The 17,629-nt window shown below is 41.9% G+C and overlaps 1 protein-coding gene and 1 long non-coding RNA gene across 5 annotated transcripts in view; one reads left to right on the top strand and one right to left on the bottom strand.

Moving 5' to 3' along the window:
- Window positions 1-14,996, top strand: part of LOC139085221 (uncharacterized) — a 45,148-nt gene extending 30,152 nt beyond the window's left edge. Inside the window, exon 4 of the long non-coding RNA XR_011543377.1 lies at window positions 14,631-14,996. This is a non-coding gene — a long non-coding RNA (uncharacterized lncRNA). The remainder of the gene's footprint in view (window positions 1-14,630) is intronic.
- CRH (corticotropin releasing hormone) overlaps window positions 1-17,629 on the bottom strand; it is a 200,799-nt gene that overhangs the window by 103,989 nt on the left and 79,181 nt on the right. The gene's annotated exons all lie outside the window — the stretch shown is intronic.

Below are 17,629 nucleotides of genomic sequence, written 5' to 3'. Positions count from 1 at the left end.
GAAGGAGCAGTGAGCTTGATGGAACACATTCCTCTCTCCAGGGAAACACTATGATACCCATTAAATGGCAACTTTGACATGACCTAGGACTTTGGAAAATCGCTTCTAAACTAGCACTTAAATGTAAACTTCCTTGACTGTCAGCTTTTTTTCTCCCTCCAATTTTTAAATATAAGTTAAAAGAGATCCTTGGAGAAAGTTCAGGAGATAGGGCAGACTTAAAGCAGCATTCTCTACATCCAGAGTGGCCTGTCAACTCCATCAGTTCAATATGTGCCGAGCACCTCTCACTCTGAGTCCAGAAGCCTCTACTTTCTTCCTACTCCCTAATCTGAATTCTGGCAGAGACAGAGGGCACTTGTCCATAGGATCAGTGGGTTTGGATCCCAGCTGCCTGGCCACTCTCCTTCCCATCACTGACGCTGACATTCTAGCATCACTTCCTCAGGAGGACAAATGGAAAGGAGCTGATTTAGAGATTCTCAAAGATATTTTTTGGTTGATGATAATTTTAAAAGCCATTGTGCAAATTTTCCCCCATCCTTAAAGTCCTGGGGGCCTGAAAGAATAAAGTGGAAACACTTTAGAAAGGATGGATGCTATTCAGAGTAGACTTCAGAATAAACCTGTGTCTTTAAAACTGAGGGAAGGACCATTCACTCAACATACACTTGTTGAGCCAGGAACTTGACTTGGAGCTGAGTATACAAAGATTAACACCACACAGTGTTTGTCCTTAGGGAACTCATAGTCTAGTAGAAAGACAACTAATTTAAACACTTTCGGGAACAATACAGGTTTATACAATATCCAAAAGTACATTTGCTGTTTTGATGCGCAGGCTCCATTCCCCCTGCTGATACTAGGATTCAATTTTGCCTCCCACATTAGATTCAGTCTGGGTGGAATAATTCAGCCGAGGAATTCTGTCCGAGACCCAAGCTAGGTCAACTGGACACCAGTCACTGAGAATTATGCACAAGATGCTATGGAAATACAGGGAAGGATTCATAACTCTGCCAGGAAAGATCAGGGAAGGCTTCTGGAAGTAAGTGAGTCATGCTAGCCAATTAAGAGTTAGAAAAACAGGGTCAAAAATAAAGACATTCTAGGAGCATCATGTGCAAAAGAAAAAAGGCATAGAAAAGGAAAAAAAACCCCAGCACATTTGGAGACCAGTCAGTGACCAGGTATGACTGGAAGAGAAGTTGAACACACATGTATATTTTATTCCAGTAAAAAGTTTGAAAACAATACCAGATGTTCGGGCCCCATCCCACACCTATTGAATCTGAATCTTTGGGACTGGGACCAGGCATTGGTCTTTTACTCAAGTTCCCCAGATAATTCTAATTGCAGCTAGAAAACCAGCATTCCAGGCAATAAAAGGCAAACAGCTTTGTCTGCAAGCAAACCCTTCACGGTCTGGTCCCAGACTTCACTTTCCACTTATTTTTCCACTTCTTGTCCCTCTTACCTTTTTGTGCCAACAATACTAAACTTCCTGTAGATCTCCAAACATACTATGCCTTCTTGACCATTTACACAGGCTCCTCCTTCCAGCAGGGCTGCCTTCTCCCTGGTAGGACATCTGGAAAGCTGTAATTCTTCAGAGCCAGCTCAAAGCCTCGCTTCCCTGGAAAGCCTTTCCTGGCTCCCCTGCAGATGGAGAAGCTTCTTCCCCCACAGTCTCAGCACCCATCCCTACCTCCACTGGCGTGACCATCTTACTGTCTTATAACACTCTTCACATCTCCCTCCACACTACACTCTGAGTGAAGACCTTGTCTTGTCTTATTTTTGTATCTCTAGCCTAGTGCACATGATTGCCACTCAACAAATATTTGTGAAAATATAGCAGAAAGGAAGGAATCTATCCACCTCCTTCTGATGGACGCTGGACGTACTAGTCACCATTTCTTCCCCTCAAGTAAAAAGCCTTAAGGTGTTTAGAACTCCTTTTCAGAGTAGTCATGCAAGAGGAACCCTTGCTTATATTTGGAAAGATCTAGCTACTCCTATTTTATTTTAGTCTCTTTGGATAAATTCAAAGCTGAAGAGGTAGGAAAGACTGCCCTGGGCCAGGTAATCTTTTCAATGTTTCATATAGCAACCTCTTGGCTTTTGCCAGTGTTGGAGAATGCACAAGAACACAAAGACTGACAGTTCTGTCTGCTCAACTAGACCACAGGCCCCTTGGGGATAAAAGCTGCATTTTACTACTTTTGAATTTACTGTCCATAGCACAGTGTCTGGCTCAGAAGAAGAACTCAATAAGTATGTAGAAATAAAACAGTTAAGAGCCCTTGAGGTTGGGTCCCAGCTGGACCCCTCTGGGCCAATAGATGAAGTCTGGGTCTGTGCAGAAATCATCTCCTTGCCTCATTTCTCCAGTCAGGACATTAAGGACCCTGGGTTCTTACCCAGCTCCGCCACTTACTAGCTACATGACGATGGCTACTTCACCCCTCTGAGCCTCAGTTTCCTCAGCTAGGTAATTGTTGCTCAGTGTCTTTCAAGCAATTGTGGTCGGATAGTGGCTGGGCTGGAATCACCATGAAGGCATCCTCACACACAAATCTGGCAATTAATGCTGCCATTTGGGTGAGATGTAATCTGAGTTGTCGGCTGCAATACCCTACACATCACTTCTGCATGTTGCCTGGGCTTCCTCACCATGTGGCAGCCAGGTTTCAAGAACAAGTGACCCAGGAGAGCAAGATAAGTACATGGCATTTTTATGACCTTGTTTTGGATGTCACACAGTATCACCTCTGCTGTATCTTATTGGTCGAGGCAGTCACAAAGGTCAACCCAATTTCAAGAGGAGGGGACATAAACCTCATCACTCTATGGGAAAAGTATCAATACCACATTGTAAGATTGAGGGATGGAAAATAATGTGGTAGCTATCTTTGAAAAATGTAGTCTGCCACACCTACCTGGGATGATTATGAGGATAAAATGAGACAGTGATACAAAGTAGTTAGCCTGTGCACGGCACATAGTTATTGCTCAATAAACAACAACTGTAGGTATTTTTGATTATTATTCAAGAGACCCTTTCACTTTCCCCCTCTGCCACAGAACTACATGGACCACTCCGCGCAGATGGGCTGTGCCATCACATAGGCACAAAAGACCACCACTAACAGAGGGCCATCACAGCTATGAGGATACCTTCATACAAAAGGGATACACATGGTATCACTGATAGTCCTACCAGGTGCACACAGAGACCCATCTAAGCAGAGCAGTGGCCCTGTGGCAGGAAGGTCCTGAGGCTCCTTAGGCCCTTGAGCTCTCACTCTCATTCCCAAAGCACCTTCCTTAGAATTCTAGGCCCCACCATGAGGAGCCAGTCCCAAGGGAGCCCTATGGTTTGAATACTTCCCTTCCAGCTGCCTCTGAGGCCTGGGAACTCTGGAGTATTGAGAGGCTCTCCTTCCAAAAGGGAGGATCTATAGAAAACAGTACGTGACCTGAGAAGGCAGGAGGAAGGCACGGATCACAGGAAAAAGAGGGAAGGAGTCTCAGACAGGAACAGATGGTGAGACTTAGGACCCAAGAGAGGAAGTGCCTTGTTCAAGGTCACATCACTAATGAGTGGCAGGCCAGGATTTGAGCCCACATTGTCTGGCTCCAGAGTCTGCTCTCTTAATCTTTATACTAAGAAGTCTCCTTTGGAACTTTCATCTCGTTGATGAACCTGAGGACTTGAGGAGGGCAGCAGCCATCAGTGACATGAATAGCCCATTAGGTTGGGAACATTCAGTACTGACTCTATGCCCACGGACATCAGTTGGGTTAGGAACATCAGACAGTCCATCTGGGCCATTAGCCAGGGCTTGGTTCCCAGAAAAGAAGATCCTCCTTGATCCCAGGATTGACTGTAGACAGCATTGTGTTTTCTACCAAAACCATCCTGAGTCAGGAGAACCTGTTCATGTCACCGTCTCTGCACAAATGAGACTGGAAAAAAGCAACTCAGGCAACCTATGTACCAGGCAGGCGGGGGAGGCCAAGCTGTGTGCATGAGGCCAAGGACTAGGGAGGAGATAGGCTCTCATCCCAGGGGAGATGGTGGGGTTTAAGAGCACGGGCCCCGGAAGCAGTCACCTGGGCTCTACCTTTTACCAGTTAGGTGACCTCCCAGAGCCTCAGTTTCCTTATTCGTAAAATGGAAGAGTAACAATAGTAGCCCTTGATGTAGGGCTACTATGAGGATTAAAGAAGCCAGGGCTTGGAAAGCAATGGTTGGGTGCCTGGTACCTGAAAAGTGTTCAAACAGCATTAGTGATGGCGAGGATTCTAAGATTATGGAGTTCTCAGTTTTCCAGTTTGGGCAGTTCTGGGCCCCAAACACTCTCTTGTCAAATACTTACATAAAGCCGTGCAGATGTGAAAAGTTAGAGACCCCTCCCCACCCTGCAGGAGCCTGATGAGACCTGCTGCCCCACAACCTGCATTTCTCCTTCTCAACCTGCTTTGCACTTGTCATTTCTTTTTCAGTTCCTGTTTTCCTACATAGACTGTGGTGCCCAGCAGGGCACAGACCCCCTTTCTTAACTTTACACCCCCAGCACAGTCCTTGGTACGTAATACGTACCCAATAAATATTTGTTGAACTAATCAGCAAATGAATAAAATAAAAATTCATTAACTACTCAAAAAATAAAATAAATTAAAAAAAAAAACCTCAGCCCTATTGCCCAAATAAGCAATACAATTTAAGAATTCAGTCTGCTCTTTTCGCCTCCTTATAGCTGTCATAGTCTTTTCTATCTCTAGGGATTTCTTCGTTCCCTCAATATTTATTGAGAACCTAGTTTTGTCTAGGTCCTGCGATATAGCAGTAAATTAGAAAACAAACTCTGCCCTCACAGAGCTGTATTCTAGTGTGGGAAACAGACATTGAAAAAGCAAAACAATAAATAAATATAATTTCAGATGACCGGTGCTATGAAGGAAATAACCAGGGTGTTGAAATATAAAATGTCTGGGTTGAGCAAGCCTGGTAAAACCAGCAAGAAGACTCTATCTGGAGCCAGGCTGACATTAAGTGCCAGGGCTTTCTTTCCTTCATGGGTTCCCTTTTCTCCACATCCTCTCCAACGCTTGTTATTCCTTGTCTTTTTAATAATAGCCATGCTGATGTGCTCAAGGTGATAGCTCACTGTGGTTTTGATTTGCATTTTCCTAATAATTAGTGATATTGAACATTTCTTCATGTGCCTGCTGGCCATCTGTATATCTTCTTTGGAAAAATGTCTATTCCGATCCTCTGCCCATTTTCCCATTGGCTTTTTTGTTTTTTTGTTGCTGAGTTGTATGAGTTCTTTATCTATTCTAGATATTAACCCCTTATCAGATATATGATTTATAAATATATTCTCCCAATTGGTAGTTTGTCTTTTTGTTTTTTGATAGCTTCTTTTGCCATGCTTTTCAGTTTGATGTAGTCTCACTTGTTTATTTTTTCTATTTTTTTCAGCTGCCTGAGGAGACACATTCAAAAAGATACTCCCAAGGTTTATGTCAAAGAGCATACTGCCTATGTTTTCTTCTAGGTATACCACAAAGCTGTACTAATTTTATGGTTTCGGGGCTTACATTCAAGTCTTTGGACCATTTTGAGTTAATTTTTGTGTATGGTGTAAGATAGTGGTCTACTTTCATTCTTTTGCACATGGCTGTCCGGTTTTCCCAACACCATTTATTGAAGAGACTTTCCTTTCTCCATCATACATTCTGCCAGTACCAAGCTGTTTTGATTAGTACAGCTTTGTAGTATACTTTGAAATCAGGGAGTATAATGCCTCCAGTTTTGTTATTTTTTCTCAGAATTGCTTTGGCTATTCGGGGTCTTTTGTTGCTCCATGTAAATTTTAGGATTCTTTGTTCTATTTCTGTGAAAAATGTCATTGGCACTTTGGTAGGGAATTAGGACTTTGCATTGAATCTGTAAGTTGCTTTAGTAAATATGGACATTTTAACTATGCTAATTCTTCCAATCCACGAGCACGAATATCTTTCCATTTATTTGTCTTCTTTGATTTCTTTCAACAATGTCTTATAGCTTTCAGCATACAGGTCTTTCACCTCCTTGGTTAAATGCATTCCTAGGTATTTTACTTTTTTTGTTGCAATTATAAATGGGATTATATTCTTGATTTTTCTTTCTGCTATTTTGTTGTTAGTGTATAGAAACGCAAATGATTTTTGTATGTTGATTTTGTGGCCTGTGACTTTACTGTATTCATTTACTATTTCTAATAGTTTTTGGTGGATTCTTTGGGGTTTTCTATTTATAAAAATCATGTCACCTGCAAGTAGTGATAGTTTTACTTCTTCTTTTCCAATTTGGATCCCTGTTATTTCTTTTTCTGGCCTAATTGCTCTGGCTAGGACTTCCAACACTATGTTGAATAGGAGTGGCAAAAATGGGCATCCTTGTCTTGTTCCTATTCTGAGAGGAATAGCCTTCAGTGTTTCACTGTTGAGTATGATGTTTGCTGTGGATTTGTCATATATGGCCTTTACTATGTTGAGGTACTTTCTATACCTATTTTATTCAGAGTTTTTATCATTAATGGACGCTGAATCTTGTCAAGTGATTTCTCTGCATCTATTGAGATGACCATGTGATTTTTACTCTTTATTTCATTAGTGTGGTGAATCACATGTACTAATTTGTGAATGCTGAACCATCCTTGCATCCCTGAAATAAATCCCACTTGATCATGGTGTATGATCCTTTTAATGTCCTGTTGGATTCAATTTGCTAATATTTTGTTGAGGATTTTTGCATCTATGTTCATTAGCAATATTGGCCTGTAATTTTCCTTTTTGTACTCTCCTTGTCTGGTTTTGGTATCAGAGTAATGTAAAATGACTTAGGAAGTGTCCCCTCCTCTTCAATTTTTTGGAAGAGTTTGAGAAGGATAAGTATTAAACCTTCTTTGAATCTTTGGTGGAATTCACCAGGGAAGCTGGCTGGTCCTGGACTTTTGTTTTCTAGCAGGTTTCTGATTACTCTTTCAATCTCCTTACTAGTGATTGGTCTACTCAGATTCTCTACTTCATCTTTATTCAGTTTTTGAAGGTTGTACAATTCTAAGAGTTTATTCATTTCTTCTAGGCTATCCAGTTTGTTGGTGTATAGCTTTCATAGTAGTTTCTTATAATTCTTTGTATTTCTGTGCTTTCATTGTAATTTCTCCTCTTTCATTTCTGATTTTATTTATTTGGGCATTCTCTCTTTTTTCTTAATGAGTCTAGCTAAATGTTTGTCAATATGTTTATCTTCTCAAAGAACCAACTCTTAGTTTCATTGCTGTTTTCTATTGACTTTTTAGTCTTTATTTCATTTATTTCCACTCAGATTTTTATTATTTCCTCCCTTCTACTGATTTTAGTTCTTGTAATTGATTTCTAGTTTCATACCATTATGGTCAGAAAAGATGACCTATATTATTTCAGTCTTCTAAAATTTATTAAGACTTGTTTTGTGGCCTAATATGTGATCTATCCTGGAGAATGTTCCATGTGCACTCAAAAGAATGGGTACGCTGCAATTTTGGGATGGAATGTTCTATATATATCTACTAAGTCCATCTGGTCTGATGTGTCATGTAAGGCCAATGTTTCCTTATTGATCTTCTTGATGAGCTATCCATTGAAATGTAAATGAGGTGTTAAAGTCTCCTACTATTATTGTGTTCCTATCAATTTCTCCTTTTATGTCTGTTAATATTTGCTTTATGTATTTAGGTGCTCCTATGTTGGGCACATAGATATTTACAAGTGTTATATCTTCTTGTTGGATTGTTCCATTTATCATTATCTTCTTTGTCTCTTGTTATGGTTTTTGTTTTAAGGTCTATTTTGTCTGATATAAGTATTGCTACCCCACCTTTCTTTTTGTTTCCATTTGCATGAAATATTTTTTCCATCCCTTCACTTTCAGTTTGTGAGTGTCTTTAGGTCTGAAGTGTGTCTATTGTATGCAGTAAATATATTGGGCTTCTTTTTTATCCATTCAGCTACCCTATGTCTTTTGATTGGAGCCTTTAGTACATTTTACATTTAAAGTAATATTGATAAGAAGTACTTACTGCCATTTTGTTACTTTTTTCTGGATATTTTTGTAGTTCTTCTCTGTTCCTTTCTTCTTCTCTTGCTCTCTTCCCTTGTGATTCGATAACTTTCTTAGTGTTATGTTTTGGTTCCTTTCTGTATTTTTTGTGTATTTATTATAGGTTTTTGCTTTGTTGTTACCATGAGATTCACATATAATAACCTGTACAAATAGCAATCTCTATTAAGTTGATGGTCTCTTAAGTTTGACCTCTTACTAAAAGTCCTGCACTTTTACTCCCCTCTGCTACATTTTGTTTTTGACATCATATTTTACCTCTTTTTAATTTTGTGTATCTCTTACCCTCTTATTGTACATATAGATGATTTTACTACTTTTGACCTTTGACCTTCATACTAGCTTTACAGGGGGTTGACCAGGTACCTTTGTTGTATATTTTCCTGTACCAGAGGTTTTTTTCTTTGATAATTTTCTTATTTCTATTTTTGGCCTTTTATTTCCTACTTAAAGAAGTCCCTTTAACATTTCTTGTAAGGCTGGTTTGGTGGTGATGAACTCCTTTAGTTTTTGCTGCTCTGGAAAACTCTTCATCTCTCCTTCCATTCTGAATGATAACCTTGCCAGGTAGAGTATTCTCAGTTTCAGGGTTTTATTCCTTTCAGCACTTTGAATACATTGTGCCACTCCTTTCTAGCCTGTCAGGTTTCTGTTGAAAAGTCAGCTAATAGCTTTATGGGCTTTCCCTTGTACATAACTTGTTGCTTGTCTCTTGCAGATTTTAGGATTCTCTCTTTATCTTTAACTCTTGACATTTTAATTATAATGTATCTTGGTGTGGGCCTCTCTGGGTTCATCTTGTTTGATACTATCTGTGCTTCCTGCACCTGAATGTTGTTTCTTTCCCCAAGTTAGGGAAGTTTTCAGCTATTATTTATTCAAATAAGTTCTCTGCTCCTTTGTCTCTCTCTTCTCCTTCTGGGACACCTATAATGCAAATGTTAGCATGCTTAATGTTGTCCCAAGAGGTCTCTTAAGCTTTCCCCATCATTTTTAATTCTTTTTTTCTGTTCGGCCTGGGTGATTTCCTCTACTCTGTCATCCAGATCACTGATCCATTCTTCTGTGTCATTTACTTTGTGGTTGACTCCCTCTAATGAATTTTTCATTTCAATTATTGTATTCTTCAGCTCTGATTGGTTCTTTTTTCATATTTTCTAATTCTTTGTTGAAGTTCTCAGTGTTCATCTATTCTTATCCCGAGTTCAGTAAGCATCCTTATGACCATTAGTTTGTACTCTTTATCAGGAAGACTCTTTATCTCTGTTTTATTTAGTTCTTCTTCTGAGGATTTGTCCTGTTCTTTTATTTGGAACATATTCCTTTGTCTCCTCATTTTGCCTACTTCTCTGTGCTTACTTCTATGTATTGGGTAGATCGGTTATGTCTCCTGATCTTGGAAATGTAGTCTTATGTAGGAGATGTCTTACAGGGCCCAGCAGCATGCTTCTCTCTTGTCACCTGTGCCAAGTGCTCCAGGGGTGTCCCCTATGCGGACTGCATGCACACTTCTATTACGGCTGAGTAGGCTGAGCTGGCCCCCAGGCCAGTTGGTTGCAAGGCCTGGCCATATGTGGCTGCTATGGGTGCATTAAGGGTGGGGCAAGCCCCTGGCATGGCTTGCTGCAAGGAATGGTAGCACACAACTAGTGTAGGTTCATTGATAAGCAGGTCAGGTTCCTGCTGTAGCTACTCACAGGGTCCAGTGGTGCATGACTGCTGAAAGCTCACTGATGGGCAGGGCAGGCCCCTAGTGTGGCTAGGTTTGCAGGCTGGTGGCAGTTTTGGTAGCTCACTTTTGGGCATGGCAAGCCTCAGGCACAGGCTAGTTACGCAGCCAGGCAATGTACAACAGCCTTGGGCATGCTGGTGGCAGAGCAGGCCCCCTGTACGGCTGGATGTGAGGCCTGCTGTGCAAGTCTGCTGCAGGCTCACGGTGGGCACAGCAGTTCCCTAGCGTGGGCTGCCTGAGCTGCCTAGCTGCACTCAATTGCCTCAGGTGCTCTAGTGGGCAGGGAAGGCCCCTGCACCAACAGGCTAGAGGGAAGATTCCAAAACGGTGCCTGTCTGTGTCAGCACAGCTGAACTAGGTCACAAAAATTGCTGTTGCTAGTGTCTCAGTCCCTGGCACAGGGCCCAAGCTACTTCCTGCCTCTCTGGGATGTACTCTAGGATTAATAAGTAAGTCTCTTTTACCAATGGACCATACACTTTTCTATCTGGTGTTTTCATGCTAGTTTCCGGGTTGAATGAGTCTGTATGTAGGCCCTTGAAGAGCAGGTTTTCCTTTCCTTAAAGTTCTATAGTTTTCCTGGGCATATTCCCCATGGTTTTCAAAGCCAGGTGTTTTGGGGTCTCATCTCTCTTGTGATGAATCTAAGGGCTAGACCTAACGTGCAGCTTGAATCCCCTACTCCTCCAGGAAAAGCTCCATAACTTAGAAATTGCTCCCGACCATGAAGCATTGCTGTTAGGGTGTGGGTTTTTTCCTCATCAGGACTGTATCTCTGCCTCTTCCAACCCTCTCTGAGTTGTCCCTTGTTGTGGAGGTTCTTTTCATCCAGTTTCTAGATCTCTTTCAGGGGAAGCTGTTCCACAGGTAGTCGTAGGTTTGTTGTATTCATGGGAGGAGGGAAGGGTAGGATCCTCCTGTGCCTCCATCTTCCAAACTCCTCCAAGGAGCATTGCTTTAAAGAGAAGGGTCAGGAAAAGTCTTTCCTTGAAGGCAATGTTTGAGAAGATCCTAGGATAATGCATTCCAGGTAGAACGAGTACCTTCTCCAAAGATCTAGAGGCAGAAAAAAGCTTGCTTTGGTTCAAGTCTAGACTCTAATTACGTGTTACCTTCCCTCATAATATTTGCTCCCTAAAACACAGATTCTTTTTTCCAGAAGAGTTTTACTAACACTTGCTATCTGGAGAAATAACAAAGCAATAACAAAATCAGCAAAAATGGGAAAGTTACTAAGATCTCACTAATCTCACAGAGGTCTCAAAATAAATGGGGCCTGGCTTTGTCTTGTGTCCCTTTTCTGCATCTCTCTGAAAATGACCCCATGGAGCCTCCTACCTCTCTACTTTTTCCCTCCCCAAGGCACACACACAATTCAATCTGCTGGCTCACTCCTCTATCTTGGTACTTTTAATATGGAAAGTGAGAGTCAATTTACGAACTTTCTAAGTGACCTCAGATTACTGGCTCTCAACCAGAAGCAATTTTTCTCCCCAAAGGACATTCGACAATGCCTGGACACATTTAGATTATCAGGAGTGCGAGGTGGGTGCTACTAGCATCTGGTGGGTAGAGGCTAGGGATACTGCTAAATATTCTACAATACACAAAACAATCCCACACAACAAACAATTGTCTGGTCTAAAATGTCACCTGTCTTAGATTGAAGACTATAATTTCCATCCCAGGGCCGGGGCGGGGGCGGGGGCGGGGGGGCGGGGGACAATGAGACCTCTGTCTCCTAACCCTGTGCCTAATCCTGATTTATCCCTGAAAAGTCACCTTAGTCTCTTCCCAGGAGATCAAAAATACTGTGGGTAGTAATTCCCAAAGGATGCTCCATGTGTTATATGACAAAACTGTTCCGTGTTCAAATAAGTTTCATAAACGTTTGGTCAAACAGATATATAGGTTCCATTTATACAGGACTTTTTTGAACCTGGCTAGGTCAATAGCAATGGCTAAAGACACAGGTAAGAGTGTAAATGAGCACCAAGAATTATAGCAAGAGCTCTCTAATGACTACCAAAGGAAGTAGATAAGGAGACTAGAGTCTAGCAATTCTGCTAATAGAGGCTGGAACCAAATATCACTGTTGTTACTCACATCCATCGATTATCTTCACCCAGGCTCCAAGCTGGGGAAAGATAGGGAGACAAAAGTAACAGTGGTACCAGGAGCAATAAATACCTAAGCAGAAATTTAAATCCAGTATTAGTTTCCTAGGGTAACAAAGTACCACAAACAGAAATGTATTGTCTCACAGTTCTGGAAGCCAGAAATTCAAAATCAAAGTTTTGGTAGGGTTGGTTCCTTCTGAGGGCTGTGAGGGAAGGATCTGATCCAGGCCTCTCTATCTGGCTTATATATGGCTGTTTTCTCCCTGTATCTGCTTATAGGGTGTTCCTTATATGTATGTCTATCTCTGTGTCCAAATTTCCCTTTTTTGAAGGACACTAGTCATAGTCGATGAGGGCCCCCTCTAATAACCTCATTTTAATTTTATTACCTCTATAAAAATCCTATCTCCAAATAAGATCACACTCTGAAGTACAGGGGTTAGGACTTCAATATATCTTTTTAGGGGGGACACAATTCAATCCATTATACAAGGCTAGTCCAAATTCTTTGTTTGGGCCAATGGTTGTAGTTTCCTGGCCTAAAATTCTTTCCCCAGGGCTGTTAGTGAGCAGTCAGATTAACATATTTGATTTAATGCCTTCTTATGCACGAGCTACTTCATATAGAAATTGTCAAAAGCTAAACAGTAGTAGGGAGAACTGAAGAGAAGCCACATGTTGAATAATTGGGGGCTAATTATGAACATTTGTGCTTTCCAAGGTAAATGAACTAAGCCACCACAAATATGTCAGCTTCTACCTTCAGACTTAGTGTGACAAGAGTTTAGACAAAGGGTAATTGTTCTTCCCACTGTCAGAAACAATCCCAAAGTCTGTCAAACCCCAGACACAAAGTTCACATCTGTGGAGAGCCCACCTGTGGTGGCCCCTTCAAACCTATTCTATCTCCTCCACCTGCTGCCATTTATTCACTTAAATGGCATTGGATATTGTAGCAATTATGTGGATCCTGACCTGAAAGTCATCAGTGGTCATGCAGCCCCTTCACAGACATCATACTCCCCTAGAGAACAGGCTGCATCTCATTAGGAAGTTTCTCTTGGAAACTATTCAGTGGCAAGTGTGGGCAGCTGATAAATGAGCCACTGAAGCTGGCCTGCTCTGGAGTTTGTTTGGGAGCCATAATCCAGAGGAAAGTCACTCCACATCAGCTGTCATTGATAATCCCATGGTACCAAATGTCTGCACATTCTCACTCTTCTTTTCTATATTTTTTACTTTATTTAAAAACACTTATAACGCCCTTACTATGTGACAGGGACACAAAAACCCTATGAGGTAGATACAACTTCTACTGCCATTTTATAGTTGGGTAAACCAGAAGGCACTGAGCAGTCAAATAACTTGCCCAAGGTCACACAGCCAGTAAGCAGAGGAACGCACATCTGACCCAGGCAGCCTGGCTCAGAATCCATGTATTAACACTGGGCCCTGATGTCTCTGTACTGGATTTGAGAGCTGAGGTGGGAGGTTTCCAAAGTTACATGACAGAATTTGTTTAGATGTGATTATCGAGGCAACCCATGAGCATTCCACCCTAAGTTCTAAATATATGAACAGTGCTCAGAGCACCCCTGTGAGATAGGTACTATTTCTAGTCCCATTTCACAGTCTGGTAAACTGAAAGACACAGGGGGTTAAATACCTTTCCCAAGGTCACTTATAATGTATCCCAAAAGTAGTGCTAGATGCTGATAAACCACCCAGAGGCACTGTAATATAATGAAAAATCTACTGAATTTAGAATCAGAAAACCTGGGCTGGATTCCCAGTTTTACCACTTATCAGAACTGTGTGACATCTGGCAAGTCATTTTTTCATTAATCTTTCTGAGCTTCCAAATACCTACCTCTCAAAGGTATACGGGTTAGATTGAAAGAATGTAAGTAGAAACTCTTTTTTTGATGTAGTATAGTGTCATATGCAGATGTCCCAACTATATCTCACAGAATTCTTGGAATTACAGTTTATCTAGCATGGAGTCAGATTTGCTTTGCTATTTGGTAAAATAATGGACTTTTTCATATAAGTTTCTGCGAGAATGCTATTTCTGAAATTCTGTATGTGGAAACAAACACCTCATTTCTGGGTGGGCTGAGTTCTTGTGTTTAAGTCAAAGAGGTGTGATGAGCCTCAAAGGAGGAATTTCCTGTTATTTCCTGTTTTAGCAGTACTGTACAGAAACAGCAAACACCTAGCATTTTTACAACGCTTTACCATTTCCAAAGGATTTTCACACATATGATTTGAAATTACCCCAGGATAGCCGTTCCAAAGTGTGATATCACAACAGATTGAAGGCAGGAGCAGACATGAAAAATGAACTGTCTTCTATTAAGCCAATATAAAAGAAAATGGGAAAAATGTAAAACAAGGTGACTCTGAAACCGGCACATAGTTAGCCATTGATGATTAAGTAGCTAGGAACTAAAGGTTTTTTCCTGTTTGCAATTACTGATTATAGCTTTAAGCTGTTTACCACCCATTGTTAACTGTGCTGCTTAGGCAATGTGCTATCTGACTCCCACTACGTTCCTATAGATAACATCTCCCTGGAGCCTGGATCACCATGGTAATGGGCGTTTGTGCTGTTTTTCAGGAATTAAGACCCCTTGTTCACTTCAGGCCAGTTGAGACCACCAACCCATCAACTGGACTTGCGCAGACGTCCGATAAGTGACCTTTTGATGTCAAGAGGCTAAAAACTCCACCCTCAGATCATGCTAATGCCGCCATTTTGTGAACATGCGTCCTGTGAAGAGACATGGAGTCTGACTACGCTTGCGCAGATCATCATTACCTCACCTCTCCTCACCTCCAATCACCTCTCTCCACCTTTCAGACCACCTTGCCCCCTTACCCCATAAATATCCCTGAGTCCCTATTTTTGGGGAAGTGGATTTGAGACTCCTTCTCTCGCTTCCTCACTTGGCTGCCTTGTGATTAAACACTCTCTCTGCTGCAATCTCGTCATCTCGGTGTTTGGCTTTCTGGGCAATGGGCAAAAACAAACCTAGTTTTGGAAACAACTCATCACAAATTTTTTTTGTCTTGGAAAATATAGTTAGTTTTCGTTAAAATGTATCAATTATATTACTACATTTTTAAATGAATTTAAATGAATTAATGTATAATTGTCTTAACTTCTAATATGGAAAATATCAATCGATACAACCCACATCAAGCAAAGTTGGGAGACTCAATAATTTTAAAGACTGTAACAGGGTCCCGAAACAAAAAAGTTTGAAGACTGTTGCCCTAGTGTGATGCCCAGTGAAATGAAATTTTAAATATTTTTGATTAAAACAATTGCTAATTGTTGTTTGGCTTCTGCTGGTAGCAACATGGAGTTGCCGTGAAGCCTTCATTCTTCTTGGACAAGTAACCGAAGTGTCTTTGAGTCACTCAACAGACATGTCCCCACATATCTCCCACTGGCAGAATAAGCTTAAAGATTGCCCAAGAGAGGTGTGCATATTTGCAAATTTGCATAAGAAGCCCTGGTGCTTTGGCTGGGGGCCAAGAGGAAGAAACTGAGAATTCCACCTCCTTTTCTTCTTGCTTCTAAGTTATTACAACTGTCACCTGACCTGTGTGGGGAGGCAGATGAGTTTAACAATACTCCTCAGGGTCACTCTTGAGGTCAGTGGTCAGGCAGTCAAAAGGGCTCTCATGAAGACTGGGAGGCAGCTAACCCCAGAGAAGTGCCTGTTGATCCACGAACAGACTGGAAAGTCCATTTCACTAAAGGAAGTTATCATTTTGAACCTGGGCCTGCTTGGGCATGGGGCATGCACAGGTGAAGGAGGCATTCCCCTTCCCCATGCTGCCCCAAGTTGGTTCTGCCAGAGCAGCAGTGGCAATGGCAGCAAGCTTTGCATTTGGCTACCTCGATACCACTGTGCTTTCTGAGGCATAGCCCTTGAATGAGCCGACTGGATGCCCAGGTCAGGGCAGTGACGACACCAGGGGGTTGGAGCAGCAGCAGCAGGCAGAACAGTGCTCTTAGGTTTACAGGCCACTTTCCTCCCTGTAAGGCAATATTAACCAACGCTGATCTCCTGGATTAAGTCCCTGGGGTCCATGGACTGATCACAGGAGGGCCCCCTTCCACTCTTACCTCAGACCCAGGACCTCTGGCTAAAAAGGCAAGTGGGGGCTCTGGTGGTAGCAGTTTTAAAAACCACTACGGGATGACACCATTTGTACTGATGAAGTCAGACAGCCCAGTTTCAGTTTCATTCCTGTGGGAGGCAGAATAATGGCCTCCCAAAGACGTCCACATCCTAGTCCCTGGAACCTGTGAATGTGGTACCTTACACAGCAAAGGGACTTTGCAGATGTGATAAACTTAAGGACTCCGAGCTCGGGAAATTCTCTGGCTTATCCAGGCAGGCCCAATCTAATCACATGAATCTTTAAAAGCAGAGAGCCTTTCCTGCTGTGGTCAGAGACAGATGGGATGACAGAAGAAGGTGCAAAGAGAGGCCCTATGAAGAAGGCTCTACAGGCCATTGCTGGCTTTGAAGACAGAGAAAGTGGGGGCCACGGGCCAAGGACACTGGAAGAGGTAGGGAAACGGATCTCCCTTTAGAGCCTTCAGAATTGAATGCAATTCTACCGACACCTTGATTTTAGCTTAGGGGAGACTCATGTTGGAACTTCTAACCTCCAGAACTGTAAGATAACACACTTGTGTCATAATACAATTACTAATCAGTGCCTTGCTCAAAGGGAATTCCTAAAATCTCTCATTAAAACATTAATGAGAGAAAATTAATAAAGTGAATTTCACTTAAAATGGAGTCGGGAAGCCAGAAGGGGGAGCTCCCGTGCAGTACCACTTGAGCTCAATTATAAGAAAGATAGTTATTTACAGATCTCAACAGAAAGAAGTCAACAGGAAAGAATCGTCAATTACAGGAAGAAATGTACATTGCATCCCAAACAGAAATGATCACTCCAGCAACTCAGCCAATGAGAAATCATCACCACCCTGAACTCTTGCTTTTTTCCAATGAACTTCGTTCAAGACAACCCCTCCCAATTTCTTACTTTTCCCTATAAAATAACATTCCTCTCCTTTGATGATTGGATTTGCCTATGGTCCCCCATAGCCTGCACTTCCCAAACTGCAATTCTTTGGCTATTCCCGAATTAACTTGTTTCACTGGTAAAATAACTGAATGTTTTATTTTATTTTATTTTGAGTACAATTCCTGGATTTCTTTCTTTCTTTCTTTCTTTATTTTGAGGAAGATTAGCCTTGAGCTAACTACTGCCACTCCTCCTCTTTTTTCTGAGGAAGCCTAGCCCTGAGCTAACATCCATGCCCATCTTCCTCTACTTTACATATCGGACGCCTACCAAAGCATGGCGTACCAAGCGGTGCCATGTCCACACCCGAGATCCGAACCGGCGAACCCTGGGCCGCCAATAAGCAGAACGTGCGCACTTAACTGCTGCGCCACCAGGCCGGCCCCTGAATGTTTTATTTTTAAGGCTGACAGAACTAGCTTGAGAACTATGTGTGGAAATAGCTGGAAGGGACCAGCTGAGCACAGAGTAAATGAATACCTCTGGAGAAGCTGAATCTGA

This window comes from Equus przewalskii, chromosome 8, assembly GCF_037783145.1.
Source record: "Equus przewalskii isolate Varuska chromosome 8, EquPr2, whole genome shotgun sequence".
NCBI classification, from domain to species: Eukaryota; Metazoa; Chordata; class Mammalia; order Perissodactyla; family Equidae; genus Equus; species Equus przewalskii.
This window is presented reverse-complemented; position numbering and strand designations above follow the sequence as displayed.